Genomic DNA, 19,353 nt, shown 5'->3' on the forward strand with positions numbered 1-19,353 from the left:
GCAAAATATTTGTGAATGGGGAAATTCCATGCAAATATAAAACCCATAACAATACACATTTTGTGACTTTTCTCAAAATCCAAAGGGTCAAAAAATTTAATATTGCTGGCTTATTTTTATACCAAACAGTGTAACTAAAACAAAAATATTAAATTTTTGTAATTCAAATCAATACCTATCAATGTTAAGCTTAGTTTCCAAATTCCAATTGATTTTTGGAATTTTTTTAATAGACATTATCCATAAATATTTTTTAGATATAAAATCCCTTATTATAATTTATTTAGGTATCTTTTCAAAACTAAACCAAAAATAAAGGGTAATTCAATCACTTAAAGAAAGATGTTAATACTAACACAATCTATTAGATAATAAACAAAAAAAGAAAATAGAAACATTGCATCAATCGTTTTTCTTTTTCTAATATATATAATTTTTTTCCACGTTTTGCACATCTATTTGACTTATAAAACATTAAACAAGCTGAATTTTTAAAGGAAAAAAATATTTCTACTTATATATAAGTATTCTACTACATTTTTTACTCATAGTTAGAGTTCTTATAGAAAAAAAATAATATAAAACATTATTCTCCTCTGTTTGTCGTTTTCTTAAAAAAGAAAGAAAAAAAACTAACACAAACTTAAAACAAACAAAGTTTTAATTAATACAAGTACCGTGTACTTGTATGTTTCAATTAGATATTGTTTTTATTTTCATATTTTACCAGAAGCAGCGTATGGAATATGGTAAAACTTCAACTATCTTCCTCAAAAAAAAAAAAAAAAAAGTCTGGAATATTTACATTATAAGGATAATAAAATCTCCAACATGTTTTGTACTCTATCTTTCATAATTTAAAAATTATGTCCTTTGTTAGTGCTTTTATTATTTAATTATAGCTTTTAAGCATCGCTATGATATACAAAGCGTTGAATAAAATATCACCTGACGGTATGAAAAATAAACCAAAACTCAACAAGGGTGATCATTAATTTATAGATACATAGAAATGTATCAACATTTCAATTTTGTTTTCCTTTTTTCCCCACTTGAATCATAGATCCTTTTTCTTATATTCACTTCATACACTCAACCCTCTTACTGCATAAATTGTATTTAAACTTAGAGGTGAAAAGTGTCAAGCTCCTAATTGTTACCTTCAGAATAATAATTTGTAATGGTGCCGCTGTCTTTACTTACAAAATGCTCACAAATACCAACTTTGAATCGTTTTAAGGAATATATAAAGTGGCTGAGAATCAAGACAGGCATTGGTGAATGTGTGATTACTTTTAGGAATTATTCCTGTATAGAAAATTTACTGGAACTCTTGAAATGGGAGGCAAATTTTATTGAAACAAGAGAGGGGAGTACTTCTTATGCGGAACATTAGAAACCACATACCATTTTTTCTGGGAATGTTTGATTTTAAATTCCGTATATGTGAGAATTAAAATTTTGCTAGAGAATATCCGTATATGTAAGCCAGATGAGGATGATTTTTTACCTTTTTTATTGGCATAGGCCATGGAAAGATCAACGCTATTTTAGCAACCACCTAGTATGTAGTATATACTATGAGAATGGAAGGGAAAATTGAACCTATTGGAATAGTATACATTACAACACATTATATTCGTATTTTATTTTGTATTGAGATATATTTTCTTTGAGATTATTTTATGGTTTATTTTTGTAACAAATTGTTCATGCCCTAACTTTGAAGCATTTGTTATGTTTTTCATGTATACCAATGTGATTTTCTATATAATTGTGTTTTAATTTATTTGAAAAATAAATATTAAGATACATTTTTTGTTGGTAATTGTTTGGAAATAAACTTATTTAAGAATATCCATGGTAAGTAAGAAGTTTTTTATTAACAATTTTTAAAATTAAATATTTGTCAAAAATAATTTCTGAGATTAAAATCTGTAATAAAAAAAGTGGGGAGAAGACCAATCTTTGTTAAGATCCCAGTCTTTGGCATATGAAAAGGAAAGTTTCACCTTTATATAGTGAGGAGGCATTCAATGTGGGCAAAAGATTTGTAAAAGCTTTAGAACTACAGGAAACTTGGATAATATAGATTTGGGAATCCTTGAGTGGAGTAGAAATAAATTCACTTCACAATTTTAGAATTCCACAGATTGTCTCTTTTTCAATAGTCTTTGCAAAGACTGAAGGAAGCTCTTTAGTAAAGTAAGCCATTAATTCGTTGCATGCCTTTATGAGAAAATAATTAGGAGTTTTTGCCATTGAACATAAATAGAAAGTTCAACATTAGGGAAAAAGGGAACAATTATATCTGTGAGATATGCTGGTTTTACTAAATATCCCAAATTTTGTTGGTAGATCCTGGAACTATACCCTTGACGTGATTACGTAGAATATAACAGATTCCCTTCAAATTCGTCTTGCAGTAGAGTTTTTTTTATGAGGAAAAATTAATGCCAGATATCCAAAGGTTTCTGTATATTAAACTCTTTTTTACAAATCTTAATTCACCCAATAACTTTTTCCTACCTTTTGCAAAAAAAAAAAAACCTCCACAAATCAGAATAAACCCTTCTTTTCTCAAAAACTGTTTATTAAAAAAGTTTCTGATCAAAAAATGTAAAACCTAGAGTATGAAACTTGCTTCAAAAGTTTTGGGACCTTGTAAACTAAACTTTGGTTTTTACTACTGTAATGTTATAAGGGATAAAAGTTTTTAGCTTAAATTGGTCAATATTCTGAGAAAATTCCAAACCAAAATAGAAATATTTGAACATATAGGTATTACAATAATAAAACTTAATGTAATAGTTCAAAACTAGTTTAGATGTGATATAAATAGGCTAAATTACAGTAGCATTACTAAATTGTTACAATATTTATATGAAATCAAGAAAAAATAATTCAAAGGTAATTTGTGATATGTTACAAAACTATATTTATATATATATTTTCTTCAATATGTCATCCTTTACGAGAAATAGTCATAGCAACAGCCAGAGGACAGATTGGCAACTCTTGACATTAAAGGCTGTGCCCAAGGGTACAATCTATCAGAAAAGAAGTCAGCCATATTGCAGAAGTATTGGTTCTTCTATTTGTTATGGAGGGGGTAATGGACTTCTTGATGTCGAAGCGGTGCAGATGGAGATTGAAACGGTCTTTGCAGTCTTCTCGATACGGATACCGTTGTGGAGGACATGATGAACTTTTTTGTTGTTACTGAGACATGTTGACACTTAGAAACATGGGATGGAAACAAAATTGGTTTATTTGTTTTTCAAGCGGTCGTTTGGTTGCGTAATAAAACCCTGTAATTAAAAATAGGAAGGAGGAAATCATGACTAAATATATATGCAGATTTTGGGTCCCCAATCTTTGGTAAATAACTTGGGTCCCCTTGGTAAATAGAAATGATGTAATGAATATCTAACAAATTTCTAAACATCCTCTTATATTGCTGTCCAATGAGCAGCGCTCTTGGGTTAATTTGCAAATTGAATACAATATATACAAATCATCAAAAAGGTGTAAACAATATTTTTATGGAATGTTCCTGCATTGGGAAAAAACACCAAAAAAATATCAAAATAGTTCTCATTAACACAATTATTATATATAATAAATCAAACGAGTACATATCAATAATATTTTTCCTACGCCACATTAACTTTTCCGCACGAAATATATTTTGGTATTGCAATAACTAATTGATTTGTTATACTTCAATATTTTTCCTTTCCACGATATATAATCAACCACAGGGATGGAAAAATCACTAGCCTCCCGACCAAGCCTTAGTACTTTTTCACTCGGGCTACTAAAATTTTACACTTCCTGCACTGAAGGACTAGCTTAGAATATACCCGACATATTGGCTGGCGGAGGATGAGAGAAGACGGTGCTGTCTCTCTGTGTGATAAGTGTAGGGGCTGTAAATTGTAAGCATTTTGTTAGGTAAAAAACAGAAAACAGTAATCCTGACAATTTGAAGAATGTGTAAGGGAAGAACAGCTTACAGGGTTGGGGAGTAAAACATGGAACGTAAATAAGTGTTCATTCTTTGATTAATTTTTTCATATATATAGGAGCGTTTAGTGATTATTTTTTTACATAGGGGTTCAAGGTTTTTGCATAAATAAAATATAATAAGTACCTCATTATCATGAGTGAGCACTGGCCACTAGGAAGCGCATCTCATATGTCATGGATGCTGAAGTTGACGTGGCAAGAGTTATGGGCATTGTGAAGTACTCCAAGGAGCCTGATTTTCAAGTTGACCAAGATGAATAATAATAGAGAAGACATCTCCTGGAATGCTGGAAGTTGAGATCATAATTTCATGAGAGATCCTGAGTTCCTGTCAACTTTGGAGAAGAAGATGAAGAAGGACTCTACCAAATCGAAGAATCGCATCGCTGGACGCCTTCTCCATGTCAAATAGGAGCATCAGGAGGGCTGTGAAGGGTGACTTGGGATTGCCCTCATATACAAGGATCCCAGGCCGCCTTATGGCAAAAGTCATGAAGGCCAGGAGGGTCGAGAGGTAAAGTGATGGGGCCCCTTCCTCGCCAGATTTGAACATGCTAGACTTTGCTGTATGGGCCCTTTGGTGAGGGAAACCAAGAAAACTACACACACAAATGTGGAATGACGGTCTTATGTCGACGTATAAGGGCTTTGATTAATGCTGAAGATGACCATATTGAGTAACAAAGTTTAAAAAGGTCTTTTTACATGTTATATATTTATTTTATTTTTATTTGGATTATTTATGAAAATAAAAAATATTGAAGTATTACTAAAGCAATCTCTCGATCCACACTTTGCTCCCCAACACTATAGCTCTTGTGACATTTCAGTAAATCAACTGTCATTATATATTAAAGGAAGGAAATAATCATAAATATCACTCCATATCAAGCAAGGCATAGGCAGGATTCACTCAGTTTTCAATCCTCAAATTTACTTTGAGTACAACCTAGACTTCCACTTGTAACTCCCCAACAAATTATTAACGTTACTCTATATCATTCAAGAGCATACAACTTGTGCTTACACTTAATACTTAGAAAGTAAACAATAAAAACACTGTTCAGATTAACAACGACAATAAAACTCACTTACTAAAAGTGCATGAAATTTACAAGCCTGCGCTTGTGCGCAGCCAAGTACCAGACTGCTCGCTCACTGTCCATCTTCTCTCCCGACCTAGGTTCGTGTTAACAAACCACCTAGTATGATGAAGTTGAAGCAATAGGAATCCCGAAAATTGCTGTTATATTCTAGTCACCACCCTACTTTTCAAAATTGAAGCATTGTAAACATTGGCCAATATAGACGTCTTCAGGCAGTTCAGTTCGGGTTAAAAAAAACCTTAAGAGTACCTTTTTTGAGGGCTACAAAAACATATTTTGAAATTTTGCAAATAATATACATAACAAAGTATTATCTAATATATATGATCAACAAATTCCATCGAATAGGAAGAAAAGTTATTTAGAATAATAACGTTATTGATTTGCAATCCGCAGTTATCTCGAAAGGGATTCAATAAATTATATAGATACAGTGTATAATTTATATTGTACGTGTATATAGATATTTATCTAATAGATTAGGATGAGCTCTGATATCGGAATTTATTTATTAAGGATGCTATTTATGTTAATAGAGAATAAATGCCATGTTAGAAAAAGAAAAATAAACTTTCTTATTTATGGATAAAGTTTTAATTGAAAATGCAGTTACTTCGTAGCAAAATGATAAGAGGGAGAAAAAAAAAATTAGAATTGTACTGTGTGAACATAAAATCAATCATTAACAAAATCAAGAAACCTAAACAAATACCAATTTCATATTGGCCAATATTTCAAAAACATATATATAAATCTATGTTCTTCATTAAATTGTGGGGATTAGTTCCGATACACAAAAAATTTAGATATTGTTGAAAGCCTTTATTTGATTAAAGATATTTATATTGACCCCAATATGGTATTTCAAAGCAAACTCTATCAGTTTTTCCTCTTTTTCTTCTTTTTTTTTGCTGTGACAATCAATTTCGTCCACACAACCAAAGGATAAATAACAATGGTTAGTGGGCATAATTTGATCATTCGCCGAGCAACACTCAATCTTGTGAAAAATCCTTCTAGCTTGTTTTTGTATTGACGGGCCACAAAGATGACTGTGCAGAACTATGAACAATTTAGAAATGCAGATAGGAGCATTGTGAGAACGGGAGACAATATTTATTCATGATGTATACATATATAGACTTTAAAAATACAATCCAAGCATTTTTAATGGTGCACCATGTGTTTTAAAACGATTTTACATATATGTATGACTTATACATTCTTAATTTTAATATTGAATCATATTTGAAATATATATAATCATACGGTCCCATGTGGAGAAATAACAATAAATTGCTTTGTGTTCTTATAATTACAAAAAAAAGTCACCAGATCCCTATTTTACCTTTAAAATACTTGATAGCATTTGGGTCTAATAAACCCGTAATGTATAAAATTAGAATGATGTAGTTGTTTTTCAAGAAATGTCTTTTAACTCAAATTTGAATAAAAAGTATTTTAGAGCATTGTTTCAATCAGTTTGTATCATACTGACAAAAAAATTGAAAGTACTTAATCTTGAAGTAAAGTAAAGGTATGTTAAGCATTTTTAAAAAATCTTAAGAGTGCAATAACTAGTATAAAATACACTATTTCTAATTAACCAAAAATTCCTTCTTTACAAGTATTTTGCGTAATCCTTCGTGAAATTAATGATTATTAATGGAAAGGGTTCAAGGACTCCCATATCAGATAGTTCCAAACCAATTTGTGTTTACGATTATAATTTTTATATTAATAATATTTTGTGGAAGACTAACATTAGTAAGAATAATATTATTTAGAGCATATTAGTTTAATTATTTTGTAAGAATCTATTTGTGATTTAAAAAAGGTCTCACTGAAACTAATCGAAATGATTTTTATTCTTCAAAGAGAAAAAAGAGATTTCTTGATTTAATACATAATATGAAAGAAGCAGTTTTTTTCAGCCGAGAATACATAAATTATTTTACTAAGGAGTTTATTTGGATAACTTTAATTAAAAAGAAATACGATAAGTTTACACAAAATTAATGTAAATTTAAATTATGATGCAGATAATTTTTGATGTTTTTTTAGTGTGAGTCGTTTTAAAGATCTTTAGATCCTTTTCTAAAATATGGTGGTGAGTCATTATTTGTAGGCATAGTGCAAACCAAAAGGGACACAATTATCAAACTTACCATAACAGATAGTCTTCAAACCTCATGTAATTCAACAAAAAGATGGTATTCACCATAGTTAAAACCAGTGATGAGTCAAAAAGAGTTTCATACAAGGCCCACTAACTATAAAAAGACAAATTTCAGAACCTGAGATTCATTGCTGTTCTGAAACGCACAATTGATCTGAATGTCTTGCCATATCATATTTCTTAGAAAGTTTATGTATAATAAATTTTTAATTTCAAAATTTAAATTCTTTTTAAATTACACATCCTAAAACCAGAAAAAAACCAACTGCTAGATCCATTATTAAACCTTTAAAATATCAAATGATTTAGTACACACTAATAATACTACCTAAATGACGTCATTGTAACAAAGAGTAAAGATTGCAAATAAACTTTTTGTCAATCAATTAACATGAAATTTATTTCGGGTTATTTTGTTTTATAAATATATTATTCAATCAACAGGCTCGTACCAATGTTAAACAATAGAAATCATGGAAATTGCCAATTGGAAAAATGGGATATTAGTCTGAAAATGTTATAAATTTTCTATACTTTGTACCAATGTAAAAATTCTGAATAACAAACAAAAAATGAAGTTACTGAATTACTAAAAAGGTGATTAATAAATTAATCTTTAATTAAAAAAAGTATTTTTTATCGAAGTAAAACAAAGTACATTATAATAATGGGCATGACCTTACTATTCAGTATTTAGATGCTTTATGATATATGTATTGTTATAATGATTAAAAAATATGACATTAGATGAACAGTTTTTTTTGTTTTTTTTTCAAAGCTGTTATCAATATTTTTTTAATTCTTCAAGATGGAAAAATACAGTATTTAGGGTGTGAGCTCATGGATAATGGAGATTGACAGTGTGGTTTGTTTGGGGATATATAAGTGTCAGTCCTTGTTTAATTCGGAGTAGAATTGAGGACCGACTTTGGAGTAGTTCCTGTCTATATCTTTACAAGAAGCAGAATGATATTTGTATTAATTTTATTTTATTTCACGGCTGATAGCAGCTATTTGCAGGTAACACATTATTATAGCTAAGCTGATCCCCATCCAAACATTCTCTATACTGTAAGGGTGAGCACGTTTTGTTTTGTTTTACAATACCGATACGTCATATATTTTAAAGCTATATAAATGGTAAACCCAGTAAATACAAGAAATGGTTCTTGTCTGAGTTTGATACTATAAGATGATATATAATTATTTTAAAATTGTTTATTAAAGATTTTCGAAGCAATCGTTGAACATCAAAAACAGTTTTTTCAATAACCTTTAATTAAGATTCTCCCCCCCTTCCCCCTCTTTTACGCTATAGCAGGCATATAATTCCAGCAAATATATTAGTAGTAAAATCCACCTGCTCTTATTATAGTCTTAGCTCTTACCTATGTATTAATAATGCATAGTGCTTTGTTTCTATGCTTATACATATACGTAAATGTATTTTTTGTTGATATACAAACAGTAGTAGAGAGATGCAAAAGGGGTTGAAGGAAGAACAATTTTGTTTTTGTATTATTTTGTTTGAAATGCAAAGGGTTATTTTTTTCCATCAATTTAATACTTTTCAATAAAGGATTTGTTCAAATTGAATTTAAACAAAAAGGGAAGGAATGTCGTTTTAGAAAGTAAATAAATTCATTGGAGCTTATCCAAAGGAGAAAACTCATTAAAGATAATTGTAATTGGAGTAGTAAGGAAAGGATCAGAATGGAATCCATGCACCTAAACATTTGTAAATATGCTTGATACTTTTTATACAAACACCATAGGATCAAAACGTAGACACAGTGTCCACTATGTTTCATGACGAATGACACGAACAAAAAGATTAAAAACTTTACTTTTGTTATCTACAAAATAATTTTTTCACAACATAAAAAGGATATGGCTAAATTAAAAAATGAAAACGATTATTCAATTGACAAATTTGATTATTTAATACATGAACGACGATGTTATCATTTTTGATACTATTTTGGCTTGGGCATAAAATAGTATATTTATGTTCAACCCCTAGCTTTTTTTTCTGGGGTGGTACACTGTCTTGTTGGAAGGATTAATTTCTTCCTTGGGCTACTCCATCAAACCATGGAATATAAATTAAAAGTGTAAATCCGGAACTAATATAATGACAAAGTTGGGTCTGCTCGAGGTTGTCCGGGCAAGCCAAAGCTTCTCTCTCCTTGTAGACGAGGTTATCATCAAAAGAGGATCTCATTACAAATAATTAAATTTCATTAAATATATCTTTCAAATAATTTAAAAATTATATAGCATTAGAAGCCTTTAAAGATTTTTCCAATTTATCTGTACCACCCTGTAAATACTGCATTTAGACGAAATTTTTTGTTAAACATAGGTTAAATTAGAGTAATTAGTAAACAAATATGAAGCCATAAAGATCTAAAAAATCTTTAGGCATCATGTTACATCTCGTTACATGGGACTGCACTCTTGGTTTAATTATTATAAAAATTACATTCCATATCATATCGCCCTAAATCTTTTAAAACAACAAATATGGATATAATAAAATTAAGTATACATGTACAATGTAGATTAGTGTGACCCATGTAAAAATTATGATGAATAAAATATGTCCTTCCGATAAGTAAAAATAAACAAAAGCGAAAATTAATTATTATATCATAATTTAAGTCAAACGTTCAGCTTATTTCACAGACAAAACTGTTTCCCTTTCAAACAAAGGAGTTAGAGGAGCATACTTGACACTAAGGTTAACCTCTCGTAAATCAGCTGCTACAATTTACTGATGAGATTAGGATTCAAATATTAACTTAGAAATATTTTCAACAAACACGCATGCAAATGTTACCCATTAGCTTAGTTCTCTTTAATACTAGCAAAGGGTTACTTGGTGTTGCTCGGGTGATGACTGGAACAGGAAATCACATTGACAATGGTCAATATTAATTTTTTTTAATATTTGGACGCCTTCGGTGCAGGCGACCCTTATAATATATGTATTATTATGAATTTAATAAAAGTTGTGTTAAAATCTTAAAATAACATACAAATATATTTGCATGAGAGATGTGTCTAGAAGAGAAGTACATTTTTAATTTTTGCCAAAAAATGCGCAAATCCAAATTCACAATAAAAAATAAAAATAACTTTTTTTTGTACTAATTCTGTAAAGAAATGTAAAAAATTGCATTTATTAGAATTGAAAGGAGGAACACAAACCTAAAAAGATTTTTTTTACTTGCAAAACAAAAAAGTTATGAACGGTAATTTCGACGAAAAAAGAATACTCGATACCTAGTTTTTGCAAAAATGTTATAATAAAATGTTCTGGAAAATGAAAATACTCAATTGTAGTGTTAAGGTGTAAAATTGAAATTACATTCAAAAAAGGATAGACATTTCAGTTAAATATCAATTTTAATACGTCAAATTAATATCTATACAAATTTTAAAAAACTATATTATATCTACGAATCCAGTAATCCAATGGAAATACGTTTTTTTGCACCTGAAAATTAATGAAAGTGCAATTTTCACCGATTTCTAATTTTGCCTATAATTGCCTATCAAAAAATTTAGAAAATGTCGTTATTTGTATAGTTGTTGTTTTTTTTTTTTTTTTCATGCCAGTCACTTTTTATTTATAACTCAACTCTTCGGTTTCTTCTTTCTAAAAAGCAATCATGAAATGCAGTTTTTGGAATTTAATTTAATGGTATAATTTCATAATCTTAAATAAACAATATTTATAATCGCAGGTAATATTTTTTTACAAATGCTTTTGATTCGTTTAAAAAAAAACTTCATTAATCGAATCCGTACGAATGATTTCTTTGAAGCAATTGCTCAGAAGATAAAATTTTAATGCTGTCCATAATATCTATATCTTTAATTCTATCCCCTTCTTGTTTTCGACACATATATTAAGTTTAAGTGTTTTTTGAATTATGAATTATGTGTGAGAAGGGAAAATGGCAAAGCAGCAAAAAAGAATGAAAAATACGATTAACAAAATAACGTTAGACAAACAAAACTGTCAAAAAAGCATTATTAAAATACTGATCCCTTTTTTTTCTTAAATAAAAATAAAAATATGTTGTTTGCATTCAACTAAACTCAGACATTATAGATTTTTGAATCAGATAAACTATAAATTTTATTTTAATATTTATATTAGAATCGTTATAACTTTTTCATACCTTAAATTACAAAGGTGTCTAATATATCACCAAGTTTATTTGCCCAATTATAACTCCAGCTTTTTATTATGTTATTCGATTTATTTTCTGATATATTGATTGAAAATAATAATTTATATAATTATGCATTATTAAAAATATTAAATTTGTCTATTTTTTTTCAATTTTTAAGATAATGAAATTGTATAAATAGAATATATAATTTACATAAAATAAGCTTTAATTGTTATGATTAGAAATAAGGTTAAACTCGGTAATTCTAGTGTAAAAAGATCTTTTTATATCTTAAAAATATATTCTGAAAACAGAGTAAAGGGCTTCAAATTTTGCAGATAGCTTATACTTGATGCCTTTAAAAAAAAAACAAGAACATAGTGAAGCAAAAAAAAAAAAAACAGTTCTGGAAAATAGGGCTTTCTAATTTATATTCATATTATTCATTGTGTGTAAAATAAAATACATAGGATAAATAAAGTTGTCAAAAATATATCGTGCTGGTTTTTTTTTTTTTTTTAAAGAAACCAAAAACTAGAAGAATGGTTAGGCATTGGAATGACATTTAATCAAATTAGATACAGGTATTCATGAAATTGATGAAATAAGCACAAATCCAACAACGTGTCAAACAAGGTAATAAAGATAGGAATGATGTCTATGTCGTTCCTCAATTCTACTCAAGATCCAACGTATTTCAAGAGCACACGCATTTGCTATTGTAGTTGTACTCTATACTTAAATGTCTTGCCCAACAAGGAGTAACACTTATAAGTCTGCAAAAAAATCTTAAGCATTACACTTTGTCTTTCATCTAAAAAGGATAAGTTTTATAGTTTTATGTTTTCTCTTGAAGAATAAAGGAACATTGATAATAACTTTGGAAAAGGAAATGGACATTGAAATCTGAACAATTACTAATTCAATAATTAATGAAGGTTGAGTGATTGAAATTTGAATAAGCAACTAGTTACAATACAAAACAAATATGAACTCTTTACCTTACTTACAAGTCGATAAAATGACATTTGAACCTAATAACGAAAATACATTTGCACCTTCCAAGCAGTTAGTGTCTCCAGGAGTACCGTCTACGCCATCAACAAGTCCAAAGAAGAAGGGTTCTATCTAGAAAGCCAAACTAGACCCGGAGGAATTCAATAAAACAGCTCAGGCCAATCCCTTCAACTCCATAAGGGTGCATGTAAAAGATCTTAGGGTTTCGTATAAGACTGTCCAGTTGGTGGAAAGGCTACTTTTGACACAAGGTATGAAAAAAATCCATCTCCTCCATTGCAGGACACCCTTTGAGTTCTCTTTTTTGACACTTTTGCACACCTATAGCCCTGATGCCCCCCCTCCCCGACTACAACTTTTGGATGCTTGTAGAGAGGGGAAGGCCTGCCGTGTCATCCTTCTATTAGTACATTATGAGAGTTCAGAAGTACATATATTTATAGTGTTAATTTTGTTTAATATTGTCAATTAATAAATTATGTTTTGTTGAATTTTAAAATTCAAAGTGTTCAGATTTTAATGGACCACATGGTAGTCATAAAATTGTAATGAAACTACATATTACAGAGTATTTATAACTGATGAATTTTTTACCTTTCATTTGAAATAAATAATTGGGAAAGACCGTTCATCGTAGTTAGACCATTCTTATTATTAAATAATTGCTCACATATGCATTAACATATGTAAATTATAATTTATATAATAAGCGTTCAGAACAGTGATAAGTGGAAATAAAGCAAAGACAGTAAAAATACTGTCTAAACTTGTGTGTTAGTGACGACAAATCACTGTGTGAAACTATTCTGTATTTGATACTTGTTCAACATGTAAGAAAAAAAAGCAGAATATATTTGTTAAAGTGTGAAAATCCTGATTCTATGTACAGATTATTTTTTCAAAAAATAAAGCATCATTCATACAATGGTTGAACGAAGCAACTTTATGTAATTCAATATAACTTTTTTTTTTCAAAAGAAGAAGCACAAAAACCCTTAAAAAAATCTAAGAAATCTTCACACGCACATAGAAAAGAGTATTTTGTTAAGGCTTAAGAATTTTCTATCCACTTCTATTTTATGTATTCATACATACATTCCTATATTTCTTCAAAAATCTCTTGAAGAGAAATAACGTAAAATTGAGCACATCTTATTTATACATCAGTATATTATGTATGAGTGTATATTGTGTTGTTCTCATTTACCAATTCTAGGGGAAAAAACTGAAAGGCTTTAAAATGGAAAATATTTTGTTTTATTAGATAATATTATCAAAATGTGTAATCAATTTGAAAAGGTAGCTATAAAGTGAAGTGTAAAAGAATATGGGATTATGAGCCTGTATATAGAAGATAATAAGCTACCATGGGTTATAGACAGAGATGGGATTTTTGGAGAGCGCAAGGAGAAAGCTGCAGCAAGACTTATGGCTTTTACTTAATACATTTTTTAGCATCCGCTGTCTGTTAGAGTCATTTTTAAGGGAGGGGGGAGTAAATAACTAATTTGTAATATTATATTTAAACAAATATGTATTCGGGTGATGAAGGTGCCCCAATATTATCGGAATCCGCAAAAACCTAAAATTAGTACTGCAACTAGGTAAGTAGAACCCAAATACAAAATTTTAGGAAATTTGGTTAATGTTTACCTATTTCACAATTGCAATTTCTAAAAGTGTATGAAACAAAACCTTTATATTAAGGGTTTTATAAAAAACATGTTGCAGGGCAATATATTTCTATTGTCATAAAAGATTATCTTGTTTTATCATTTTTTTTTTCTTTTGTCACTTCACTTTTTTTGATTGTATCAATCAATGGGCGATACTGCTTACACTGTTTATTAAATAAAGACGACATTATTAAATTTCAATTGAGAAAGAAAGAAAAAATAATCATAATTTTTCCTTTTACGTTATTTTCTTTTTTTACTATCTTTGATTATAATATAAATTTATAATTATAATTAAATTAGTAACTACTTTACATATATAAATACATGATGTGTGTAAAGGTGCACAATCTCATGTCCATACATAATTTATCTTCTGGTAGTTTGCCTTCAATCATCGCAAGATGATGTATTGGATCACTTTGTAGTAGGCGTTCTGGTCGGGTTTTTTTCCAAGGGGGTGAAGAAGAAAAGGAGCATCTTTTTTTTTTCATCAGCTGACACAACCCCCAATAGCCATTATTTGGGCTCATTGTTTAGTCTGAAATTGTTTTGTTTGTTTTTGCAAGCCATTGGTCATTGTGCCAGGTGTACACTTGATCTACTATAAAAATTTTCTTATCCGAGAAAATTTACACCGTGGAATCATTTTTCTTGATCCATGTGAGGACTTTCTTACACTTGTCTAACCTTCTAGCCTTCCAAGACTATTTCACCTTGTGTATACAGACAAACCCAAGTCGTCTTTCACAGCGCTTCATAGTCCCTTTAGACGAAGAGAAATCGTTGCAGAGGCGATTCATGGATTTCGTGGGGCCCTCCTTGATCCTTTCTCCAGACAGGCCAGGAACTTAGAATCCCTCTTCAAGTTTTGTCCTCAACTTCCTCCTTTCCATGAAAGGTATTTTTCTTTATTTTTCATTTTAAAAATCTTAAAAACGAGGCTCCTGGAGTACTTCAAAATGTCCGTAATCTTTCCCGCACCAATACTGGCGTGACTTATAAAAGAAGTCTGCTGCATTTTTTCTTCTTGCTACCTTAAGATGAAGAACTAGTGAACTATTGTTTTTTATGCCCAAAAGACAAATGATGGAATTTTTTTTTTTAATCGCAAAACCTCTTTAATAATGAAAAGACGAGAGTTAATTACCAGTCCACATATCACTACCGAACCCTGTATGCACAATGAAGAATGGTTATTTGAATTGTATGATTTTAATTTTGACAGGCCTCATTCGCAAATAATTTAATAACTTTCCTAAATATTAATACTCTTTTATTGCTATAGTGCATAATAAGTTATAAAATTGTCATAAATTATCATTGTCGATTAAAATTTCACAAATATAATTTTAAATGTAAAAAAATGACTATTTCAATCAAAAAAATAAGTTTATTATGCATATATAATTTATACTCGCAATGAAAGGAAGCAATTAATTTTAAGTGCCTAACTAACTCGCCACTAATATTGAGTGGTTATTAGAAACGGAAAAAAAATCATTTTTTTATTTCATAATTTACTCATGTGCTTTCTATTGTACTATTTGTACATTCATATATATTATATTAATGTGTCTATGATTGCAGTATCGAGAACAAAGAAAAACCATGAATTCAAGAATGTTACTATATTTTTACACTTTTTTTTGTTTTGTGCTTCTATGTAAATTTAGAATATTTAATTCAATTTGGTTAAGGAAAATTGTTTGAAGCCCTATAGCTTTTATATTGATTATTCAAAAAGTACTAATGAGTTATCGAATATATAGATACGTCAACAAAAATCAAGAAAAGGAAAATATCCTAACTTTTTTAGATCATACTGCACACTCCGTCTAAAATGCAACATATTTTTAAATGTTGCACCTATGTCTTATTTGTTAAATTTCGATGTTTAACCCACATAACTTATAGTAAACAATTGTTTAAAGAAACTGTAAACAAAAAAAGCAAACTCAACCCAATGACATATAAGTGTCATTAGCAAAAGTATGGAGTAACACAGAGCTGCTAATCTTGTTCTATCCGCGTGTGGAAATTAACCATCAGATTTAAAGTGCTGATAACCAATCCACTGTGTACCTTGAAGCTTTTGAATCGAGCAAGGTATGTCACCCGTTTCTGGAAATAAATAAAGGAAGCAAGTTGAAATTGAAATTTTTTCACAAGTTTTAATAATACAAAAGAAAAAATACATTGAATGAGTTTGACATTTTCGACAGTCATTCGCTCGATACGAGGCCTAAAGGATTTGCAAGACTTGACCAAGTCCGCGGGGTATACATTTGTTTCAGAAGATGAAGTTGTTGTGTAAATTGGCAGAGACCTTCCTCTCTAACTCCCCCTAAAAGAACATAGGATTCATATAGGGGGATTTAGAGGGATAGGAGGTGGGGTGTCAAATGTTTTAGGCCGTACAGGCCTTATGATAAGGGGTCGAGTCATGTTGAAACAAGAACTCGACACCATTTGCCTAAGCTTTCAAGGTATCGTTGGTCAGACATGAGTTCACAGTACCTGTCAGGACCTACCTTTTGTTTGGTTAAAAGAAGATGGGTGTGATGACACTGTTGTTGCTCCCAATAACCCTAACGTAGTAATGCTGGCAGAAAATTTGGAATTCTAGTTGTGGGGGACATTAACTCTCTCTGTGGCCAACCATCTGTCGTTCTGGCTGCCACGGAAGAAAATCACTTAACAGCTTGAAGTATCATAGAAACCCAATCAATTTTTCTTCGGTTGAGACACATTGGACTTACGACAGATCCCACAAAAAAAAAATCATAGTGAAAAGTGACCTTGAAAGATTTGAATTGCAAAACATTTTTTGTTTTTTTGTACTTTCATAAGTTGACACAATTCTGTTAATCTGAATCGAAATTTTAAGAGAAGTCATTGTAGCATTTCTGTACCATTCTTTTTTTTATTAATAATGTTAATAAAATGAAACATATTGAATTCTTGAAAAGACAGTCAAATATCTTCGAAAAATATGTCAAAAAGTATATGGAGCTTTTTTGGGAGATTGATAATTTATTATTTTCTATCTTTAAAAAAAAAAAAAGTATTATTTTTTTTTACTTTTTATTCCATCCCTGATCCCCCTTTTTTTTCTTCATTTTTTTTTTTTGAAGGGGAGTTGTTGGAAAAGGGGGAATATATTTAGAGTCCTTACTATGACTACCCTTCTATCCAGTGTAGAATAGATAGAAAAGCAGAAATAAAATTGTACCCTAAATATTACTTCCGAACGAGTATAATTCCATATTTTAAAAAGGAAGGGAGGAACTGACTGTTTATCTTGTTAAGGGAGAGCTGGTAGGTATAAAATGAAATCTATTGTCATTAAAGGGGAGTAAAAGATGATAGACTAAGGTTAGAATTCAAAGGAGTGTTTTTATCAAGGATCTCAAGGAAGTTTTTCTGTTATTTATGGGTACACTGTATAAATTTGCCCATACCTAATACTTTTTATCTTTATCTCGAAATTGGATACCGTTACAGCGGAAATTTGAAAATCAATTCTCGCAACATTTTCATAATAATAAAATAACTTGCTGGGATTGTGAGATTGTCTCTTATGGAGAATTCGGGAGGATATGGACTCAGAGTCTATCCATGGACTAAGGGATGAGACCAAGATACAAACAAAAAGTTGAAGTGTCTAACGTAATAAGAAGCGATCTCTTCCAGCCTTGTCCCTCATGCTACAGATTGGCTCCGAGTCCTTCTTCCGGATACTCCATTAGAGACAAACTCACAACCCCCATGACGTAATGAGACCTTCCATACCCTTTAATGATCCACCATAGTTCTAATAGTCCTAATATCTCAGAAAGTTGGGATCTCTCTCCTTTTTCACCAATAGTATATTCTTGTAGCAAAGTATTTTCATCACTTTTTTCCCCGCTGATGTTGTCTCCAATTTCGAGATAGATAGAGAAAATATGAGGTGCAAGCACACTTATACAGTCTACTCATTTTCAGTACCATTCTAAAAGCAAAATTAAAATTATGATGATAAGAAGTTAAAAATTTATTTTCCATCTATTTTTTCATTTTCTAATTAGAAAGCCCTTTGTAAAAGTAAATTAATATTTTTTAAAGGAAAATATAATCATTTATAAGGTTTTATTTTTTTAATTAGTTAAAAGTACTTTCAATTTAATTATAATTGATTTAATACATCTCTGTTTTAATAATAGATGTAGTATCTGTAGAGTTGTAAATCGAAAGTTAAATTGTTAACAATGAATTGGAAGAATGTATTGGAGGAGAGCCACTTAGCTGTCTTGATGTTTTATTTGATTGGTTACATGGCTCAAATATGACAGAATAGAAATAAACATAATCCATACTCCATATCCTACAAGGACGAATTACTCCATTTTCTATCATTGATTCTACTCTGTTTCCAAAAAGGACTAACCCTCTATACTTAGATGTTCACTCTTCGAAAATGAAAAAAAAAGCAATTCTGGAGTTAGAAAATTAAAAAAAACACTGTTCAGGTTGCAAAAAAAAAAAATTGAACAGAAAAAATTGTAAAGGAATTACAAGTTTAAATATAAAAATTTGTGTCAAACCAACTCGCCGTGGGAAATTAGTAGTGGAAAAACTCGGTATCTTGATTTTAATAAAAATAATTATGTTTTAAAAAGCTTGTTATTGATATTTCTACTTAATTTATTTGAATATCTGTATCTGAATATCTATGGCTAATATTTGGGATCTGTGCGCGTTATTAAATGTATATTAGGATTCCTCTTGTAAAAAAAGTTTTAACCAGCTTAAGATTATTTTTCAGATAAACATTGTATACATTCAATTTCGGTAACACACAAAAAATAAATGAAAAATCCCAGGTTCCAGCCAACGAACAAAAAAAATAGAAATAACTTAATTGATCATTTTAGCTAACTGAACTATTTTCACGAAAACTATTTCAGCTGGATTTTATTATTATAGAGTGTAAACTTCACAATAATATGTTACTACATGTCTAATACATAAATGGTCCATCAACACAAAATCAAACTGGAATGATTTTCTCAATGCTGAGCAAGGATTACATTTGAATTTTGTGGCAAATTATCATCAATTTCTAGTAACAAATAATAATTATGAGCTCCTCGGGTGTGCCACAAATTGTA

The sequence above is a fragment of the Lepeophtheirus salmonis genome, chromosome 5 (assembly GCF_016086655.4).
Source record: "Lepeophtheirus salmonis chromosome 5, UVic_Lsal_1.4, whole genome shotgun sequence".
NCBI lineage: Eukaryota > Metazoa > Arthropoda > Copepoda > Siphonostomatoida > Caligidae > Lepeophtheirus > Lepeophtheirus salmonis.